The sequence below is a fragment of the Coenobita brevimanus genome, chromosome 70 (genome assembly GCF_032717465.1).
Source record: "Coenobita brevimanus isolate Jiangsu-jjx chromosome 70, ASM3271746v2, whole genome shotgun sequence".
Taxonomy (NCBI): Eukaryota; Metazoa; Arthropoda; class Malacostraca; order Decapoda; family Coenobitidae; genus Coenobita; species Coenobita brevimanus.
This window is the reverse complement of record NC_137023.1, coordinates 31,487,033-31,508,893: the sequence shown is the minus strand read 5'-3', so window position 1 is coordinate 31,508,893 and position 21,861 is coordinate 31,487,033. Positions and strand designations below refer to the sequence as shown.

At 41.5% G+C, this 21,861-nt stretch overlaps 1 pseudogene; it reads right to left on the bottom strand.

The window, feature by feature from the left end:
* Window positions 1-21,861, bottom strand: part of LOC145406406 (uncharacterized) — a 466,334-nt pseudogene that overhangs the window by 138,162 nt on the left and 306,311 nt on the right.

Genomic DNA, 21,861 nt, shown 5'->3' with positions numbered 1-21,861 from the left:
CCATGGTCTTCCTAATACATTTCCATTCGTGCTGGCACCTGAGGAAGTCTGAAACCTGTCGAAAAAGCTTTTTTTAACGATAAAATTAAATGCAAGGCTCACAGAGGCTAAGTAAAAGGAGAGGATCAGGTGAATAATTTTATCGAAAACAACACCTAACGCTCAGGTAATGGCTATTTGCCCTAACTGGCAATGCACTGAGGCTTTGACAGGAGTGAATCCTGCTCCGACGGTAGTCGGTTCCCAGCCAGTTGTGAAATTCCTTACCACAGTACTCCGTAACAAGCATGAGCTGAGCAAAAATATGTAATGGGTAGGTGTGTCATATCACTTCTAAGACCAAGATTTACATCTGAAACAACTTTGCAATGGTTGCTAAAGTGGACATAAGGACGCATCACAGAGCCTGTTTTGAGGTCCCCCAGCTGTAGCCCATGGGTTAACCGCCTCAGCCCAAGGACTTTTTATTTTATTTTAATCAAGCTGTCACCAGGGAGTCTTAAGGGTATCAAGTCTTTAAGGGGTTAATTATTCGTAAAAATGTCAGTACAGTGAGTTTTTATGTAGCTTTTTTTCCTAACAGATAAATTTACTCAGCTTACGAGAGCCGCCCGGTAGTGAAGTACTCAACGAGGGCTGTCTCTAGCCCCCAACATTTACAGTAAATCTCTTTTGAATTGGACAATCTGGGGTTGTAGAAAGAATAGAACCTAAAAGACCTCATCGAAGTGAAGGAATTAAAGCTGTGTTATACACATTCATTTCTAGAAACGTCTCGTGAAGAGGATGCAGATATTTAGTGGCAGCATGGATTAGGATCCTTGGATACAAACTAGAAACGTTAGTTAATCACAGAGTGTTAGGGTTGAGTTGGTATTCAGCGATAGTGGAGGTCGGCTAGTCAACATCAACTCCACTGCGATGCACAGTCTCGTCCCTTTAAGATTTAGACAATGGTAGTCGCTGAAAACACTCTTCTATGCACTGACCTCTACGCTGCTCAACCAATGGGAAGGCTGGTACCCGTCATGTCACATTAACAAGTGCCTTCTTCTCGATCATCAGGCAGTGGGATGCACCTTGTACTACCTCCTCTGATATCTACGAGCAGGATGACTCGGTAACTCCCCTCCCCTTCCGAAAGAGAGAGAGAGAGAGACCAATACCACACCTATTCCGGTTCAAGTGTGAGCACAGCCAAATTGGCATGTCACCCAAGACGCCACGGCGGTGCTTCAAGATTATGCCTCAAGGCGGCATGATTTATTTCACCAAGTGGCTGCGGCAATTTTCTTAAATTTGATAAAATCGGTCGTCGTTAGCTACCCAAAAATGAAAACTTTTGTCGTGCTCAAATATTAAACGTGAATTATTAAATTCCGTAGCCTGAAGAAGTTATTTTTTGTTCTTACTACCACCAGCAGATTATATATAACTTAGAACAGCCTTTTAGAGGGGAATGCATTTGTAAAACAATAATTTAAACTCCTAATCGTCTCATAAGCTAAATAAAGTCTTGCTGAATAAAGCAAGAATATTACAGAAAGTGCGCCCTCGTACTGAATGAGACAACATTACCGGTGCCCTAGATTAATCTTCAGCATCGTATATCATCTGACATGAGCCGGAATTAATGCAAAGTCGGCAGCTCATAGCCAAAGGGTAAACGCACCTTTGGTCCTCACCGAGAGAACAAATTTTACCCTTGCGTGGCAACTTGCTCAATAGCTGACTGGATTTTATGGATGAAAGTTTTCTGGTTTTAACAGATGGATAGTTAAGAGTGGTGACCAACTGACCACTTCAGAATCTTTTATTCAGCTCTGGAGATTCTTCCAAACTGAAGGAGTTTCATGCAGCCTTTAATATTCCCCACACTACTGGAGGTCAGTCCTAAGTTAAATGAAATCGTCTGGTGGTATAACAAATAAAATACATCAAATTTGTTTTTAATCTGTTATGTGTAATTATAGTAGAACTTAAGACATTCTGAGACACTGAATACATTGCTATAGAAGCAACTGTACTAGGCTGCAAGGCAAAATTTCCTGTAGTAAATCACAGACTATTATACCGGTAGATATGTACTACAGTTACAACCATTTAAATACATAAACTGAAGCTTACAGTACCTTATACCGATATCTTCAGCAAACACCCATGGTGACGAACATATTACTCGGTGATAAACTGTGTTGCATTGGCCTGAACCAGGGTGCACTAGGCACATCGATATCATTAGCTGTGCATCGGAAAACCTTCCCCCGAGCATGCATCAAGGTTCCCTGTGGTTATGACAGGCCTACTCTTTGGGAAAAATAAATGAGGCTTTGCTCTGCAGCTGTCAGTACTGCATTATAAAAAAAAAATCCGTAGCTTCGCATAAGCTTGGTACTTTTCCATAACTTTGTCCAAGTTTTACTGATGACTCCATTTTTACCCTCATCGTAGGATTGGGTGTAAAATAAAGCACTTTTTTTTTTTTTTTTTTTTTTTTTACTTTTGCTGGGAAGTAATCGTGAAAATAAACCGTCACGGCATTCAGACAGTTAGTTCTACAACACTCATTTTCACACGGTTAATTCTCATGGCCCTTCCCCACCCTTCACCACAATTCAGGTTCATCCCGCACAAGTCTTTGTCTCTATCTCCATAGTCTTACCCCCTCCTCCCGATACTTTCATTTTTGGATTTTTTTTTTTTTTTTTAGTCTACAGGGCACTAAAATAACTACTCCCAAGGCACCAATTTCCATAGGGTATATTTTCCTGCCTCAGCTTCACTGTCCACCAAGTTTTCATATAATTCCTCTCTTTTACAGATCTACCGAAAGACTCGTCAACATGTTAAACCACCCCGGCAAATACCAATACACGAGTCCTGTACGAAACAGGTCTAACATGTATTCAATGTGGACGGTTGGTGCTAGCGCCGAAGTGGAGGTATGTGGAGGCGTATGTCACGTAGGAGGACTGCTGGGCCAAAGGGAACGGGCTATTATGCCTGTGCCTAAGTCGGTTACATAAAAGAATCTTTTGTTCTCTAAGCCCGTTTCTTTAATCATCTCTTGACGGTTTCGTAGGCAGTGCAAGCTTCGTGGTGAACGAACGCGTCTGTTATTAAATCTTCTTAGATCTTTTATCCTCAGAGTGCCAGAACACTGCTTTTCTTTCACGGCTTCTGCTGCCGATTCACATCTGAGGTTTACTGACAGGAATTTAAATCCGATTAAACTTTGACTTTCCAGCCAGCTAATTAACTCTCATCATCATCGCAAACTAATCTCTTCTTAAACATTCCATCAACACCTTCATAACCCTTGTCGTCCATCTCATTTGATGGTTTGAATTGTTTGTGCTCTTAATACCCACGAACTTATTTTGTCAGAATAATTACTGATCGGTTTTCTGTTCGCTTAATCTTTTTCTCTGTCAGCCTTAGAAATAATTTTGCTGTAAATGTTGTTGAGATCGTTGACCTCGAGAACTTACACTTTCTCGGACAATGTCCTTTTCCTTGTCAAACTAAGACAAAAAATGTTCTTTTTTAATTGTTCCTAACATTTTCTTGCAAAGTTTCATCCCTTGCTGGAACCATCTGGTTTACCGTCTTTTAATTTATGCGACTAGGGGTTTGACTCGGTGGAAGAATATCAGCAACAATATACATTACGGGCTGACCACAAGTTGCCCTGTTCCAGTATCTACTGCATTTCCCATCACATCTGTGTCAACGAGCATTTCTTATACGACCGAAATCCACCTGACTAAGTCCCACCCATGTATCTTTTATGATGCCCATAAATAAAAGTAACAGCTATCATACTCACACTTTATTCATAACGAGCAAAGTCCCAGCCCCGAAAATCTCTCATATTTTTCTGTCGACTGATTACGCTTCAGGTTGATATATACAGGGTGGGTGAACAAGAGTTCTAAAAAATGTTTGAATATTTTTCAGCTGAATATAAAATATGACTTTGACCACGCTGAACGGTCGTACATCAACCCTTCAAATGTGCGAAAGTTTTCCCAAATTCCACCAGCATGCTAGCACACCTGAGTTATTTATCCAGTTTGCAGCTGGTCCGTGTCGTCACCGCTGCTACATCAAATCCAAATTGCATACTTTTACTGTGGCCTCAAGACAAACTGTAAGTGAGTGAGGCAATCGCTTGTACATGACTCGCATCATATAATTACAGGGAGAAATTCATTTTCGAGGCGCCAAAATGTACTTACATTTTAGGAACGTTCATACAGTTATCTTCAACATCATTCTGGGGTGGGGAGGACAAACATGTGTCGCTTTACAATACAATGTGATATGACTCAGAGAAGAAAATGTAACCTATTCAGTCAATATAGATTCCCCATCTTTGCCCTGTGAACTATAAATCGGAGACAGCTCAAGTGTTCAGAATTGAGGAGATGCTATCCCTTCGGCAGTACCAGAGTGTAAGTTATAAAGCAGGTTATAACATGAATGATGACAACGGTTTAGGTTATGGCGGTGGTGTAATTGGAAGCATATGCGGCCAACAACAGAGAGGTTAAAGTTTAGGTTCCGGGGTCGACCAAGTGACTTCTAGGCAGGGCCTCTTTACCTAGATGTGTTCCCGCCTAGAGCTGGTCGCCAATTGTACCTTTACATGTTTTCGATTGTTCCTTATTCATATTAAAGAGCCAACGTACGTTGCATAAAGTTGCGACACATGTTCCATCACCAGAAATTGGCTTCCTCACACACACACACACACACACACACACACACACACACACACACACACACACACACACACGAAGGCGCGGGGGGCGGGGGATACTTCCTTTCTTAATTCTTCACCAAACTGGCTCAGAAATTCCACGTATATTATAACAAACTCATGATCTCATGGTAAGTAATTCTGGTACATATGCAACACACATAGTTAACTGTTGAATTGTGACTGCAAAAAGTGATTTATAAAAGAAAAAAAAAATAATACTCCAATTTTGGGGTATTTAAGGATGCTCCCAGGTCGTCCGCAGAAGTGTTTACAAACGTTCTCTAGACCTGGCAGCGTTGTTTACCAACCGTCGCACAGTCGAGTCAGTGTACCCCCTGTCAAAGCTATGGTAAACTTAATGATTTAACCCAACCTAACCTAATCAAATCAAAAGTAATCCAACCTAATCTTATTTGCGTTTGACAGCCAGCATTCAAATATAAAAAATGCGCTTTAGGAACGTGAAGTATGGCTATCTAGTGGTTAACTTCAGTGGAATATTTGCACATTTTAAATCCTCATTTTATGGCATTCAGAGGTAAAGTTTAAAAAAATACCCAGTATCTGTGGAAATCCAGGAAAAATATCAAGCAATCTATAAAGCATTAATATCAATAGAAATTATGGAAAGGCCGCGCCTGTCTGGTAAAGAATTAATGTACTCTCAGTATCTTTCTTCTTCCCTTAGAACTATAGTCTGTTTGATGGACCTGTGCAATTGAGATGCATGGGCTGAGTAGGATGTGTTTGAATCGTGGCTGCTGATTGGCTGCCGATGATTTAAATCTATACCTCTTCTTATTTTGACACATACATATTTATATTTTTAAACTGCCTTCAATACAAGCTGCCAGAATAAATATGGAATAATTTCCGAAGCTAAAGAGGTCAAAATTAGCTTTAAAAGTTTACTGTTTTCAGATAAACTTAAAGTTGATTATAAAGTTTCATAAAACGATGAGTGACGTTCGACATAAATTATCCACCCACGGTGTACATCCACATCCGTATGTTGCACTACATCCACGCAAGGTGCACATCCACATCCGCGTGTTGCGCTATAATATAAATTGTACACCTACTTCCGCATGTTGCACTACAGTACATGCCTGCATTTACTTCAATGACATCATCGGCGGCCAATCAGCAGCCGCGTATCAAACACACCCTACTTGCCGTATACATCTCAGCTGCACAGATCAATCAAATAGACTATAGTGATAAGCCCCACGACATTTTTGGTAAACTCCTCGTCAGTCATACACAAGTGCTTGTGCCTAAGGGTGCGGCAACACCCACAGAAAATGATAAGGAGAGAACATTAGGCTTCTCGCCTTCCACAAAACCGTCCTTCCGAATCTCGAGGGAAAAAGGGGAGAGGTAAACACAGACACACACACACACACACACACACACACACACACACACACACATACAACCGCTCGCTGGTGCAGTGGTAACGTTCTCGCTTGCCAACTGGTGGACGGGAGTTCGCGCCTCGCTCAGGTTGCGAAAAGTTTCACTGACGAAGTGGGTGGTTACTGTCCCCCCTGAGCAAGGGGACGGGTGTGTGCGTGTGTGAAGGTCACAGCCTTGCCCTTAGATCGGACTATATGAGCTCTCATCTCACTTCCGGGAGGGTTAAAAAGCTGACGATCACGACCATCAAGTGATCCTGACCGACCCGGTGAATTACACACACACACACACACACACACACACACACACACACACACACACTAACAGGGGTACCCGGCGTTGCCCGTACCCTCCCCCCCAAAAAAAAAAAAAAAAAGCTAACACTCTAATCCTGTTTGTTCTGGTTCAGTCTTTCTACTCCAGAAAGCCCATGTACCTTTTATGTTTCTGAAGAAGGATACAAGAGTTCCAGGAACTTTCTATTTCAGCTTTTGCAAACTAACGCACAGTATTTGTGCGCACTTGTTGACCTCAAGTGACCTCCGACTGGTGACCTCAAATGACCTCGGAGGTCAACGTCACTTTTCCTACAGTATGTCTGAATCGGATGTCATGTGAGTCTCCATGCCAATAATTGGGGAGTAGGATTACCCGGCGTTGCCCGGACCACAAAGGCAAACACCTTACCGGTGACCTCAAATGACCCACATCTGAATTTTGACCCTCCTTAAACCATCCCTGGGTCACCCTGATTCAGAATATATATGGGTCTGGAGGTCTCTGACCCTTGGTTTTGGCGTGGTTGAAGGACAAACCAACCAACAAACAAACAAACAACGTGGCTTATATATACATATATATATATATATATATATATATATATATATATATATATATATATATATATATATATATATATATATATATATATATATACAGAGAGAGAGAGAGATACGAAATGTCCCGGAAGGAAAGAGCATATCTTTAGGAAATGATAGATGAGGTAATTCTCAGGGAAAAAGCTGATTAGAGAGAGAGAGAGAGAGAGAGAGAAGACGGAGGGGGGTGCAAGGAACAGCGTGGTGGACTGAAGAGGTGAAACAGGCTGTGGCACAAAAGAAGAAAGTATACAATAAATGGATGAGAAGTAGGGGCGTGGAAGAAGTTGAGAGGCGGAAGAGAGAGTTATATGTAGAAAGAAAGGGAGAGATGAAAAGATTAGTAAGAGAGAGTAAGAAGAGAGTGGATGAGGAATTTGGAAGGAATTTGAGTGTAAAGTGGAGGGACTGTAAGAAGATGATCTGGAAAGAGGTGAAGAGAGTAAGACAGGGTGGAAGTGAAGTTAGCAGGGGAGTGAAAGAAAAAAATGGTAGATTACTAGTGGAGAAGGAAGAAAAAGTGAGCAGATGGAGAGAACACTTTAAGGAATTGTTGAACATACAGGATCGAAGTAATGCGAGTATAAGTTGCTGGGGAATTGCTGGGAGAAGGAGGGAGGTGAGAAGACAGGAAGAAATCAGTAGGATAGAAGTTGTGGAAGCAATGAAGAAAGTCAAAATGGGGAAAGCCCCAGGAATTGATGAAGTGTGTGGTGAAATTCTGAAGCATGGGGGAGAGATAGTAGTAGAATGGATGTGGAAGATGTGCAGATTGGCCTGGGAGGAAGATAGAGTCCCGGAGGATTGGAAGTCAGGCATAATCATTCCCTTGTACAAAGGAAAAGGGAAAAAAGAAGTGTGCGGTAATCATAGGGGCATTTGTCTTCTTAGTATAATAGGAAAAGTGTATGGTAGGACACTTATTGACAGAGTTAGAGAAAGAACAAAGGAATTAGTTGGAGAAGAACAGGGAGGCTTTAGGAAGGGAAGAGGTTGTGTAGATCAGATATTCATTCTTAGATCTTTAGTGGAAAAGTTTCTAGAGAAGGGAAAGAAGTTGTATGCGGCTTTCATGGATTTGGAGAAAGCATATGACAGGGTGGATAGACAAGGATTGTGGAAAGTATTAAGAATATATGGATTAGATGGAAAGTTGTTGAATGCTGTGAAGAGTATGTATGATGGTGCTAAGGCTGCAGTGCGTGTGGATGGTGAACTAAGTGAATTTTTCTCATTGAAGGTTGGGTTGAAACAGGGATGTGTCATGTCTCCATGGTTGTTCAATCTGTTCATGGATGGGGTAATAAAAGAGGTACAAGGTAGGGTAGTTGATGTTAGAGTGGCCCTGGTGAGAGAGGATAGTGTTTGGAAACTCCCTGTACTGTTTGTTTGCAGATGATACTGTGTTGTTGAGTGAAGACGAAGGGGAGCTGCAAGGCTTGGTGGATGAGTCTGGGATAGTGTGCAAGAAACGGAATCTAAAGGTGAATGTAGGGAAGAGTAAAGTGATGGTCTTTGAGAGAGGTGAAGTCTGAATGTACAGCGAGATTGGATGGTGAGGAATTGGAAAATGCGAGTACGTTTAAGTACTTGGATAGTGTGATGAGTTAGGATGGAGGTTTGGAGGGTGAAGTGCTTGAAAGGGTACAGCAGGGAAGAAAGGTTGCTGGTTCTTTGAAAGCAGTGATAAGAAACAGGGAAGTGAGCATGGAAGTGAAAAAGTTACTACATGACAGTATTGTGATGCCAACTCTAACGTATGGAAGTGAAGCTTGGACATTGTTGGGAGGACACAAGTCAAGAGTGAGAGCAGTGGAAATGAGTTATTTAAGAGGAGCCTGTGGAGTCACATGGAGAGACAGGCTGACGAATGAGGATATAAAGGAGCGTTGTGGTGTGGATGTGGATGTGATAGGAAGCGTTATGAGGAACACACTGAGGTGGTTTGGCCATGTGGAGAGGATGGAGGGTGAAAGACTGACGAAGAGAGTGTATGTGAGTGAGGTAGAGGCGGGAAGAGGGAGGGGGAGGCCGAGGATGAGATGGGGGGATGGGGTGGAGAGGTGTATGAGAGAGGGGGTGTGCGTTGGGAGCCGGGCAGTGAAATGGCGGGGGACAGAACGACGTGGAGGCGATTTGTTTGTGGCCACCCCAAACGGGATTGAGGCGTCTGGCAATATAATATATATATATATATATATATATATATATATATATATATATATATATATATATATATATATATATATATATATATATATATATATATATATATATATATATATGGAGCATCTGTGGCACAGTGGTAAAGTGTGCGTTTTCGTACACTGAAGAACGAGGATTCGCACCCCGCTAGGGTAATAAACTTTGGGAGCATTCCTCTGACCTCGTGCTGGTTTCGCGGACATAAGGGGTGCTGTGGTTGAACCAGTGTCGCATACTATAAAGTATGCTTGCACCCAGTCGGCTTGCACGGGCCGATTACACTTGGTTCACAGACTACACACACATCCAAAGCCACTCCAACATTACAATTACACTCACAAGCCCTTCTCACCTTACATACAGTCTCTACCAGACAGCCTAAGCCACTTGGTAGTGATACATTGGCTGTATCGTCCCTGCTTCGGTAGGTATAGGCCGGTCCTGTAGAGGACACTCAACGGATGATTATATATATATATATATATAGATAGATAGATAGATAGATAGATATATATATATATATATATATATCTATATATATATATATATATATATATACTGTATATATATATATATATATATATATATATATATATATATATATATATATATATATATATATATATATATATATATATATATATATATATATATATATATATATATATATATATATATATATATATATATATATATATATATATATATATATATATATATATATATATATACTGTATATGAATTTACAGTGATGTGGACCAAATTTTGTGAAATAATGAACGGGTAAGGCAAGGTGGAAAAAATTCAATTTTAAGAACACTCAATCAGCGGACGATATAAAACTGCGAGGCGAAGTTCGACTTCTGTGTGTGTTTTTATTATGGACAGTATAAGTAAAGCAAATTTTATTTGCTTTTAAGCACACATGGTGATGTTTAGCGTCAGACAAGGGTTATCTTGTCGTTTTTTAGAACAACTGATCAAAAGTCAAGGTCACACAGCAAGCTCACTTTAAAACAGTTTTGATCTGGTTTAGCCAAGAGTTTCTTGAATGAACTGGGGTAAAATAGGGATGCAGAGTTTTTATAATACTTTGACTTTAGGTCAGAGGTCAAGGTCACAGGCAAAGTCAGTTTAAATAGTTCTGGTCCAATATGAACCAAATTTGGTAGAAGAGTTAAGGGAGAGGCAAGAATGAAGTAAGTCTGTTTTAAGTATAACCAGTCTAAGATCACAGGATAAAGTCAAATATTCTGCCCATGCACTGTTTATGGAGCATGGTTGTTGCAGTCTGTCACTGTTCCTGCTTGTTTTGTCTCAAGCTGTCTCCCGATTCATCCCATGAAATTAATATATCAGTTCTTCATTCCTCTGACCAGTTCCCTCTGTGCCAATTTGGCAAAGCATCACATATCCTGTCTTGTATGCTGGTTACCGGTCAGTGTTCACAACACTTCACATAACGTGTCTTACCTCCCGAGCTTAGACAGATCATCCTGATGGTGGTGCCGTCCTCGTAGGGACCGATGGGGCCCTCAAGACGCCGCCCTGACTCGTCCTCGATCCTCGGAAACCCAGGTGGGTCTGTGGATATCAGGACAGGGAGAAGGAAAGGGTCAGATGGGGCGCAAGAATAGAAGCAAGATTAATCAATATCGCAGTGTAACTCAGTTCAATAATGTACAGTATATTGAAAACTTGTCCTTGCTATATCCACACGCATATCATCAGTTTAGGAGAGCATCACTGTACCGAATGGGTCAGTAAAGATAACATCTAACTTCTTCAGTTAGGAGAGTTTACCCTAATGCGAATTGTAACTTTCGGAAGCAGCAAGGATAAAATCGAGATACGTTATGAAATCCAGCAAAGTATATAATTATCTATGCAACATGAAACAGACCCTAATATCTGAATACTAATTAAATCACAAAGTTATCCTCGGTAGCGAACAAGGAGCAGAGAGGGAGTTACTTAATACATTTAAACATGAGCTTTATCTCCAATATTTTTTTCACAGTAGAATACAGTACTTTTTAATGTTCTGCGCTAATATACAGTAACCCTATTGTTTAGGATGTGTCTCAAGAGCACGGTTCCACTTCTAATAAAGTCCCGAATAAGACCTTGTAAGACTTTTCCGAATCTTTGTCTTAACAGGTCGCAGAATATTCATGTTTCAGCGACAAAATCTCATACACCGTCTTAACCCCTTCAATTTGGTGCCGTATTTCCTTGTAAATTCCTGCTGCCACCAGACAATTTCATTCTATCCGAGAAGAACCATCAATAGCAGTAATGGGCTGGTGAAAGTTACAGAGAACCCCTGCAGTTCGAAAACCTAACGTAAGATCAATACAAGAGGCACTCAGAAAGTACAACACCCGTGTCCAGCAACTGATCTAAAGGCCGAATGTTTCATTTTAACCCCCTGATCTTGAACTTGGACAGATTACTCTCAAAACCGAATTACTTGAACCTTACCTAACTCTCAACCCTTCCACCAACTTTGGTTCAGATCATATAATAATAATTTGAACTGACTCTTCCCAGTGACCTTGAACTTTGAATTTCCCTTGTGGCCTTGACGATTAATTGTTCTAAAACTTTTATTTCTTTTGTCCTGTTTTAACCCAAAGCCTTCTAAAAGGCTTAATTTACATCAGATAAAATCTGTTTAAGGATCATCCATCAAGTTTGATCCAAATCAGATCAAAACTTTTCTAATCATTATTTTCACACACTGACACATAAGTCGAACTTTGACTTTGACCTGTGGTGTAACCACTTGTATGTAACCACTTGTAAACCAGTATTATGTGTGTTCTATGTAGTGTGTACGTGACCTATTTCCCTTACCTAAGGTCTAGCCTAGTTCAAATTCTGCTTACATAGTGCTTTACTGGAGAAGCACAGGAGCGCACCGGCCTCTGCCAGGTAAATACAGGATTGGTGTGGAGGGGGCAGTTCTTGTGTAAATATATATCCGCAATATAGCACCGGACTTTGGATTTACCTACATTCCACGAGTGGGAAAGTAACAATTGGTTTGTAGCAACTGGGATAAACATCATTTCACGTCTGCTGCGGGTAATTTCTGTGCAGTTGCCTCCTTGTCCATACAGTAAGTTACCGCCCACAACGACAGTCTGTTCCTGCCCTCAGCCTCCAGCCTACTGCACCACCCTCTGTTAACCAGACTTGCGGCAGTGTCTCCCACATATTTTTTTTTTTTTTTGGTGCGGCTCTGTTATGGTGACACCTTCAATCCACACTAACCCTACCCGCAACTATATTGCCACAACCCCAGCAGGTCCTTCCCTACCAACCTATTATCCGTTTCAACAACCAGTCTTGCATAACCAACCATCACATTACAACACCCCACCATGGTTTGGTAATTTACCCCCATCACATCCCCAACCACAGTGAGCCACCCACACCTTGCCATGCCCAGTGATTACCTGCCACCAAGCTGCCCTGACGTCACCACGGAGGGAGGCACGGTCAATCACGGTGTTGTACGTCACAGTTTTCCTCTCCTCTTAGCTTCCCTACCTTGCCTGTGCTTTAGTGCCTCCTGGTTACGTCACAGTCTACTCTGCCCAATCAACGCCTTCTGTGCGAGGAATTTGCCAACAAAAGCTACGCTAGTCTGCCTTCGAGAGAACACCCGTTCTCTCCCCATGGTGTGCTGTGAATATCATTCTTTTATGTCTATCTATCTATTGCCAGACGCCTCAATCCCGTTTGGGGTGGCCACAAACAAATCGCCTCCAGGTCGCCCTGTCCCCCGCCATTTCACTGCCCTGCTCCCAACTCACACACCCCTCTCTCATATACCTCTCCACCCCATCCCTCCATCTCATCCTCGGCCTCCCCCTCCCTCTTCCCCCCTCCACCTCACTCACATACACTCTCTTCGTCAGTCTTTCACCCTCCATCCTCTCCACTTGGCCAAACCACCTCAGTGTGTTCCTCATAACGCTTCCTATCACATCCACATCCACACCACAACGCTCCTTTTTATCTTTTATGTGAATATCTATATATTGCTTACTTCATCTACTTAAAGATTTCAAAGGAGATAGACGAAGAATTAGGCTCACATGTCACTCGTCAAGCGAGTATTCAAATCACACCCGCTCTCTCTACCAACGCCGCTGCAAGGGCTGTACCAACTGCTAATGTTTCAATTGATTTTTCATGTTCTTGACCAACTACCAAAGGTCCCATTAGCAATGCTCGTTCTCCCTCGTGACGCAGATCACGTGCTAATAACTGTTACCAGTCAGATGCACATTGGGCAATGCAGTCTGACCAGTCACCTATACGTCATAGCCAACAGTCCTCGATTGTATGCTGGCACTGTGTTTTAACTGGCCACCACGAACCGAACTTTTCTCGCAAACATGGACTAAATCGTCAGGAGTCACATTGGCGTACACCTTCCACACCACGTCGTCCTTATTGCAAATATCATAAAGATTCCACTACTCATACCACAGAGGGGTGTCATTACCTTTCATGTCGTCAGTCGGGGGAACAGCAGCACAACATTTGAAAGCACCCAACATAACTCACCCAACACAATGCACTATCCCTCAGTACTGTTCATGTATTAGACTATTTAGGGGTAGTTGTGCTCACTTTTTATGGATTCAGGTTCTGCCGTCAACTTACTATCTGAAGAGGCGTTAGCAAGAATTCAATGTAACAGATCGAAATGGGTTAGCTTCCTTAAGTCCCCAGATCGAAATCTATGCATGGTGGATGGAAGATAGACATTAAAACCAAAACTCAGCTTCAAATTCCTCTACATGATTCGGCAGATCTATTCATTGCTGAATTCGAAGTTACACCGTGGATTAGTTGTCCTGCTGATGTTCTCATGGGTGTTCAGACCATGGCAGACAAAAATATCAGTGTGTTACCGGCACGAGGGGACGTTTATTTCAAAGGCTTGTTTGTGCCAGGTATCACAGACCCAGTTTTCCAGCCACTAGTTGATACAGTTACTGTCTCCCCTACCGATTCGTCATCCTCTGACATCCCTGATTCCCTGCACTCATCAGATTCTCGCCCTAATTCTGAAACAAATCATCCCGGTGAACCATCCTATGGCACTGAGCCATCACTGAATGCGTAATTACCTACCCCATTGCCATTAGAAAACTCAGTTCAGTCCTTGACGATCAACCAAGTGGTGGTAAAACAGTGCACGGTTTTACCCCCCATTTTATATAATAAGGTTGCTCTGAGGAATGTTGGGTCACCTAGCGGTGTTACTACTATTTCTCAGCCTGAGACCTGTCAGGTTAAGGGCTTGAGTTACGAGTCTGCTATGCGGACGGTGTCAGACGATGGCTTCTGCTATTTATTCCTAGCCAACACTACTAATTCCCCACTTAAGCTGCGTACTGGGACACAGATTGGTGATTTGTTGGCATACACAGCAGCCATAAGTGTGTGCCAAGGCTTCCCACTCTCTGTCCCAGATGTGTGCTTAGTTGTTCACTCTGCTGACAATAACATCCCAACTAATTTTGACTCTCATGTGATATAGGGTGATTATCCTGAGTACAGAAGTCAGTTGCTAGATCTTTTGCGAGACTATCGAGAAGTTGTAGCCCTACCCGGTGAGAAAATGGGCAAAAATAGTCTTGTAAGTATTCCATTACATTGCAGCCTGATGCCCAACCCGTGCATGTCCCTGCCTATCGTTTACCACATAGTCAGTGTCAACAGGCTAATCATCTCATTCAGGAAATGCTGGAATAAGACGTTATCGAACACTCGGACACTCCATGGAACAGTCAGATATTTCTTGTTCCATAGAAAGGTGGTGAGCTACAGCCAGTCATAGACTCCCACTGTGTAAATGCATTGACCATTCTGGACAGACTTCCAGTTCCTTTGCTCACTAATTTGTTGGAATCCCTTGGAAAATAAAATTGTGTTTTCTCCTCCCTGGATCTCTTGAGTGGCTATTGGCAAGTAGAAGTGGAGGAATCTTCTCTTCCAGTCACTGCCTTCAGCACCCCGTCCAGTCATTACCAATACTGTAGACTCTCATTTGGTTTGAGAAATACACCATCAGCATTCATGTGGTTCATTCATACAGTCTTCGCTGGCATGATAGGGCACTCAGTCTTTGCTTATCTTGACGATGACATTATCACTAGTCTCTGTCAAGGATCTCTCAGAGAAACTGGCCGAGGCTCAAACAAGCTGGACTTAAATCAAGCTTCAAAGTGTTTTTTCTTGCATAAGAAGCTAAAGTTCCTAGGACAACTCGTCAATGTTAACAGCATTCATATATCTGACGAAAAGGTAAATGCAGTGACAAACTTCCCTACTCCTACCAACACAGATGCAGAGTGTAGTTTCTTCGGTCTTAGTGGTTACTATTGTCGCATCATCAAGTGGTACTCCCAAATTGCGGTGCCACTGACTAAACTGTTGAAAAAAAAAAAAAAAAAAAAACGAGCCTTTTATGTGGTCAGATGAAAAAGCTACCACATTTACCACCCTGAAAACTGCTCCCACACAAGCCCCAGTCTTGGCATTCCTTGATTATTCCAAACCTTTCCTACTATGTACTGATGCTGCTGGAGTGGGCCTCGGTGCTGTTTTCATGCAAGATGACTCCGAAGGAGGAAACGTGTCATTGTCTATGCCAGTCGGGTGTTAAGTTCCACAGAAAAGAATTACAGTGTAATTTATTGGGAAGCCCTTGCCATGGATTGGTCCCTAAAATATTTCCGTGACATTATTTACGGTTACCCTCTTCACATCCAGACAGACCATCTTCCTCTGTGTGGCCTATTCCGAGGACGTAATCTTACTGGTTCTCTTGCACGTTGGGCAAATGTTGTGTCTGAAGCTCTCTCTCGTTATGTTGCCACAGTCTCGACTGGTTGTGATGTAAACTTGGCGCTCAGTTGTGACACACTCCATGGGTTCCAATGTGTTGACCCTCTATGGTCTCGGGTCATATTTTCTTGAGACTACCATATTATTGGCCCACTATGCGAAAGGATGTAGAAGCTCACTGTGATGCATATCTACCTTGTGCTTGTAATAAATGATCTACTGATAGCCCCGCACCCATATTGCAATACCCTGGTCCATCAAGACTTTAGCAAACTGCCTCCCTTGATCTTCTGAAATTACCATGTACAGAATCTGGCTTCGTTTATCTATTAGTGGCGGTCGATCATTTATCTGGGTTCATGATATTGGCTCCATTGTGTAACGAATCTCTATGTGGTTGCCCATGCTTTTGTTAACTCAGTCATTTGTCCTTTCACAACTTCAGAAGTTATTCTAACAGATAACGGGTCAGAGTTCAATAATTCAGTGCTGGAGGAAATTTGCCATCACTATGGAATTAGTTAGTGTAATATTGTTCCCATCATTCAGTCTCTAATGGCATCGTGGAGTGCCAGAATAGGAAGATTGTAGAATGCCTGCATCACTGGCGGGTGATCAGAGTTCCACCTGGGTTGCATGGACTCCGCAGGTAGCTGCGTCGATTAATGGATCACTGAATCAGTCAATTGCTGAAACTCCATTCTTTGGCATCTACGGCTTTGACAACAGACTATCTTATTCCTTGTTGTAATCTACGCCTGATCCGGCCAACAATCACGGTCAAAGTTCACCTCTCAGAAAATTCCTAAGTACATGCAGGATATTTTGGCCCTCTCAGATGCAGAAATGGTATGTAAGCAACACACAGCTGCCTTAGAAGTTACCATCCAAGTAGGTGATTTAGTTTTTGCCCTGGATCACGAGCATGAATCTAAAAGTGTTAGTAAATTTCAGGGTCCTTTCCGTGTCATCTCTCATAAGGGCAACAGATTTGAAGTAAAAGATCTGCCTAAAGCTGAGACCCAGTGGGTGCATGCCGATGACCTTGAGCGTGCACCAAGGGCCATAGTATTGGAGGAGTCACTGCGAAATGCCTCATCTTCTTTTCAACCCAGAAATGCTTCTTCTTCTCCAATTCCTTCTTCTGACACTTCTTCAGATTCCTCTTCTTCTGGGACAGTGCTACCTTCCCCTGCTGTTAATAACTATCATGCAAAGTTGTTCTCTGCCAACAAGCCTCTTACATAATTGTAATCCCAGACTCTCTTCATAATCATTTTCATAATCATTGCCTCTAACTACAACTTATTTTATAGGTATGATGTTGTGGGTCCTCGTGTTGGCAGTGGTGACCCTAGTAGGGTCCGGGTTGGGCGAGGATGATGGTGCCGTATGGCCCGGGGTCTTGGTTGGAATGGGAGACGAGATAATGGTGGTGAAAGATGTAGTCTCCTTGTGCTACGACCTTGATCCACTGGCCGCCGTGGCCATCATCCTGCCCGATTTCGCACACCAGCGTGAGGAGATACAGGCCCTTCATTCTGCCAACAAGAAGAAACACGACAAAGATTCGCTTTGGTACCCACTTTACCTACCCAGCTGCTGGAAGGTAGCTACGTTAGAATGAAATTCTCCCATTAAATGACACTTTCTCTAACCAAACACCTGTAGGTCGTTCACGAGTGATACGTGGACTCTTTGATCTTGGGAGAGAAATTCTAAGTGGGTTATTTGGTGTAGCGACCATTCGTGACCTTGCTGAATTCAGATCTGACCTTGTTGAATTACAACAGTGCCCTAAAGCCTGAAAATAAAGTTATCAAAGTTCAGCACTATGCTACAGATCACAACCCAGTTTGACGTCACATACACATTAAACAACTTCACAGGAATTCTGAAAAAGCTCTCAAAATTTAATATTGTCTCAGAATTGTTATATGTCAGACTAAACATGGACAACCTACAAGTCTCACTGGACTCTCCTCTCTCCCAAGTTACTACCTTAGTTGGTATTCTAGTTGTTGCTGTTGGTGGTCGTGTCGCTGCAGAGTTAGATCCTATCTCTGACCTCCGCTCTGCATTGGAATGGGCTCGCCCCATCTTCAACTTGTCTCCAGTGCTTTCATTCTCCAATTTTGAATACCATTACTCAATATTTGTGGCCACTTTCCTCACTAATTAATTGTTGGTCATATCCCTCTTCGTTATTCTATAACATTCGATCTCTTCCACATCATCATTCTCCTTTCTAGTACAATAATTCCTTGTTACCGGCCTCTGTTTCCTCGGAGTACCTCCTCCTATCTTATGATTATGTCTCTTTTGCTTTCGCATCCACCAGTGATCTCAGCAGGTGTGCTTTTCTTACACCTAACTCTCGACTTTGTGCTGCCTATCTCCTGACAATCTTTCCTAGTAGTGTGCTCTCCCTGCAAATCTGCCTTAGTTCGTAATTTCTCAGTACAATCTGTCTGTTCCTTCGTTCCAACCCCCAAGTTCCCAGTGCACCAAGCTAGTCTGAATCATATCCGACATTTCTTCTTCAGTACTTCAATTCCTTTTTGTATCATTTGTCCTGGAACTCCTGTCCATTCTGCATCTGCAACTTGTTTTTACAAGGCTCTTGATTATTGTATTGTAAAATCAGAATCCGTAGCTGCTTATGATACACATCATCACTTTGCACTTCGCTCCCACATGTATGAAATCTTCCAACCCATTAATGTGTCATTCCATCTACCTCCTGACAATCTCTCGATTAGCCTATAGCCGTTAGTGGGAACATTCGATCTTTGTGTCTTCGCCTGCGGCAAAATCGCTTATTGGATTTTTTGTTACAACAGTATATGGATACTTTACTGCTGTGTTAAGCGAATGGATAAAAGACTGCATGAGATCCGTATTGCGACAAGATTAGTCCGGCAACCACAAGACAAGGAAACTGGCAGTTCTTAGTGACATTCATGTGTGAAGATCATGTAACTTGGTACTGAAGGAAAGATAAATGTAAATAAGTGGAAAAATGCCACTTCAGAATAGTAGATGAAAATCAAGTAAAATGATGACAGAAGGATATCAAATGAAGCAGTTATAAGTGAGAAGAGTAAGAAAGGAAACAAAAGGTAAATGGTGATTCGGACATAATCAGCGAACTGTGAATAAATAACATAAAGATACAGTAGATGTCAGAAAAGAATAACATGTGTGTGGACGTTAGTTAGGGACTAAGAGACATCACTCCCAAAGACAGTCATTGTGATATCAACTACTGTGTACTCAACTACTATATGTTCATTATTCCATGTATTAGTATAGTTTTCAATACTAAACCTATATAATGAACTTCAACGGTGAATAATAGACTATGTTGTTCCAACAAAGACTATAATAATCACATGCTCCTTAAATTAGTAATTAGTTACCATCTGATTTTTACACCCAATAACAACTATTCTTTTTCAGTGGATTTTAACATAGCCATTCACTGTAAATGTATTTTCTTCCTTATTGGATTCAGCTACTTGCACAGCAGCATTCTGCCCTTTCATTACCATACTGCTTTGGGAAAAGAAGCTACCTATATCATGCATCCCATTACACCCTTACCATATTACTAACTTATTTCTCCACCCGCAGGATAACTAAGCCACTTATATAATATTCATCCCATTGTGTCAGGAAACACAAGTTTTCCATAGCGGAAGGGAAAATTGTAGTCATTTGTATGTAATAACTAGTAAACCAGTAGTATGTAAGTGTCTCTGTAGTGTGTACGTGACCTATTTCCCTTACCTAAGGTCTAGCCTAGTTCAAATTCTCCTTACATAGTGCTTTACTATAGAGGCACGGAAGCGCGCTGGCCTCTGCCGGGCAGATACAGGATTGGTGTGGTGGGGGCAAGACCTCTGCAGTTGTTGTGTACATAAATATCCGCAATATAGCACCGGACTTTGGATTACCTACATTCCACGAGAAGGGACGTAACAGTGGGCTAAACTTTTAACCGACTATTCTCAGAACTGAATCACTTTTGTCTTCCTTCAGCCTTAACCCATTCCCAAACCTTAAACCTTTCCCAAAGTTTAGTGTAGAGTGGTTAAAAAGTCTTTAATTTGATTTTGGCCTTTGACCTACTGTTCTAGATAAAACAATAAGTCTTCTCCATTACTTACTTCAGTCCTTCCACTAAATTTGACTAAAATTGGAAGAAAAATGTTTATGCCAACAGACACTCACATGGGTCGAATTTCAACTTGCCCAGTGACTGTGATCGATTTCCCACAACAGTATCCCTTTGTAATTCCCTGAACTTTAAAATTTTTCCCAAATTTGGTGTGATTTAGTAAAAGCCATTAAAAGGTAATCTTATGTTTGACTGTTCAAAAAAAAAAAAAAAATGTATTCTGTACCTGCCCCTCAGCCTTTCCACCAAGTTTGTCTAAAGTCAAATAAAAACTTTTTGAGCTATTTTATCAACAGCACTCAAAAGGGTTGAAATTTTCGACTGATTGCTTTCAAATAATTTTACCTTACCTTCAGCCATCTTCCAGGCTTGGGCCCAAGTTGGATGACAACTGTTAAGTTGATTTTGCCCAGTCACCATGTAATGCTTGAAATGTTATCCCACCGGTATTCACCAGTGTAACGGTAAGAATTTACTATCCCCACCGTTATTGTTCGTCCAGTGTAATGCTAGTGATTTTATAATCTTACCTGTTGTTGGTACTGATCAACTCATCCATGGATAATACAGGTGGTACTCGACTTAGTATAATAATTTATAGTAATTTAAGAAATATTGTGGTAGCGTTTGTAGTTTTTGGCCGAGCATAGATTTAATCAGTACCACAGGTGGTCGTCGTTCCCTCAGCGAAGGAATCTTGAATTGGAAGGGGAGTGAATTTGGCTTGAGGACATAATTTCCTTGATTAGGTACACTAATAAAGAAAAGAAAATGATATATACTTTACTCTACTTTAATAACTTTATGCTAGTTTCCACAAATCGTTTTTAATTACATGACCCTTTTAAGTATGAGAGAAGATTGTACATGTTACCAGGGTTTTGGATGATCATTCCTCCAACATTATTACCAGGCGAAAACAATTTGATACATACAAGCGATGTATGGAGTTGTTGTACCATACTTTCTTTTTGTCAGTTATTCTTGGGCTCAACAATAGCCTCAAGTCAGGGACCTTTTTACGAGCATGGGTTATCTGTTCGGGCTGGCATAGCCTCGAACTAATAAGAATGATTACTTGTGTTCATTTTCATCCATATAATATACTCTCATCATGTAATTTTCTAGAATCCAATATCAATTCAGTACTATTTACAGTTCATAAGCATCATTGCTATATAATCACTAGAAATACATAATCACTCGGGCTTGTCTAGCCTCGAGGAATAATTCAGAAAAGAAATATAATCACTAAGAATTCGTAATCACTCGGGCTTGTTTAGCCTCGAGGTACTATTCAAACATTATACAATCACCAAGAATACATAATCACTCGGGCTTGTTTAGCCTCGAGGTTCATTTCAAAATTACATCATTGTTCACAGTCACTAAGTTCCCTTCCACGCTCCTAACTTCCTTAGTTACAAGAAAGAAAACGGTTACTGGTTTTGAATTTCGCTCTTCCATTACCTGATTACATTACTTTCAAATTTCCATTTCTTATTTACAAAATAAAATTCACTTGATAGATC